Source organism: Calidris pugnax, unplaced genomic scaffold, assembly GCF_001431845.1.
Source record: "Calidris pugnax isolate Ruff unplaced genomic scaffold, ASM143184v1 scaffold27, whole genome shotgun sequence".
Lineage (NCBI taxonomy): Eukaryota > Metazoa > Chordata > Aves > Charadriiformes > Scolopacidae > Calidris > Calidris pugnax.
In genome coordinates, this window is record NW_015090893.1 from 9,313,642 (window position 1) to 9,315,506 (window position 1,865).

A 1,865-nucleotide genomic window follows, 5' to 3' on the forward strand; every position below is an offset into this window, starting at 1 on the left:
GGTTTGGTTGTTTGGTTTTTTTTTTGTATGCGTGGTTGTTTTTTCTAATTTTGATAAATCCTCTTCTGTAACGAAGGTGCCCGTGGCTGCTGTGGGGGGCGGAAGGGGGGGTGCTGAGCCGCTCTCCTGCGAGCCCCTCTCCCTTCCCCTTGGCCGTGGCAAGAGGGGTCTGTGTCGAGGGGCTGTCGCCCTTGTCCCTGCTGTCGCCCTTGTCCCCGCTGTCGCCCTTGTCCCCGCTGTCGCCCTTGTCCCCGCTGCCCGTCCCCAGCGTCTCAGTCTCCTGTACTGCGCTGTCACCCCCACCAGGGGGCGCTGCGCCCCCACGCTGGGGACAGGCGACAGCGGGGCCGCAGAGGGATGGGGACAGCCCTGGGGACTCCTCCCCGCCCTGTCCCCCCGATCCCGCCTGGCAGCGCCCCGCAGGGATGGAGCGGGGGTAGCCCCAGCAGAAGGTGATGCCCGTCCCACACCACGGCAGAGCCCTTCCCCACGCCCCTGGTGGGGTGACAGGCAGTACCTCCCCCATCCCCGCTCCCCATGGAGGGGTCTGGGGCTTTCTGACCCCCCCCACCACCCCCCGTCGTGCTGGGTCACAGGGGAGATGGTGACCGCAGAGGGGGTGCGGGCGCAGCCTGGCCGCGATGGAGACCTTGCCTGCAAGATCTCTATCATTTCCTACCCTAATATTTTCTTCTGACAGAGGCTTTTCCAGGTGACTGCTCTGCTGATGCCGCCTGGGTAACGGCTGAGCTCTTTGCTGGTAAATGATGACAAATCAGTCGAAGCTGGGGCTGGCTCCGGACGGAGGCCTCCAGGGCTGTGCCAGCCACAGGCGCTGCCCAGCGGAGGGGCATGAGGTGCCCCATTGCCCAGGGCCTGCGTGTAGCCTTGTGCTCTTGGGGGGGGGGCAGAAGACTGTGACCCACCAGAAAGCAGCCCTTGTACCCCAGGGCTATCCCCGGTTTATTCTGTGAGAGGGGTCCCAGAGTCAGGGGGAAGGGGCAGAAGCCCTCCTGCCATGTCCGTGGGGTGGGGACCCACCCGCACCCACACGTTTTACCTTGTCCCAACCCCACAGAGGAAGCCTGTGGGGCAGACACAGGACTATGGGGAGGCAGCTGGACTGAGCAGGGCTCTGGGAAGAGTCAGGGGGAAGGGGCAAAAGCCCTCCTGCCACGTCCATGGGGTGGGGACCCACCTGCACCCACATGTTTTACCTTGTCCCCAACCCCAGAGAGGAAGCCTCTAGGGCGGACACAGAACTATGGGGAGGCAGCTGGACTGAGCAGGGCTCTGGGAGCCAGGTTTGGCCTCTCCACTCAGCTTGGGTGCCACCTGGGTGCCCCCTGGTGTGATGAGCTGCCGGGTCTCAGCCCTGAGAGGGATGGGAGGGGCGAAGGAGCAGGCGCGGGGTCCCGGGGAAGCAATGGTTGAGAAGAGGCTGGAGCAATGTACAAATCCCTTTATTTTATTAGTTTGTCAAAGACTAGTTCGAGCAGGATGGTCACAGCATGTCTGCGGGGCCCCGTGCCGCCCACCGCCTCCCGGGAAGGGGTCCCCGGTGAGCGGCTGGGGGCTGTGGCGGAGGAAGCACGGGGGAGGGGGGAGCACGGTGCGGGCAAGGGACGGGCCGGGGCAATGGCGTGCCCCCGTGTCCCCCCCCCTTGGGGTGCAAGCAGCAGCTCCTGGGACATGCCCGGCGGGGGGCGGGGGGCGTTTGCCCAGGGATCCCTTCCCAAGCCTCGGGTGGGGAGGTTTGAGGGGGGGGCCGTGTGTCCAGCTTTGGCAGGGGCGGGACGGGGGGGGCAACAGGGCGCTCCCAGCCCGGGACTGGCCCAGCAGCTCTCGACCCCGCACTGGCTTTA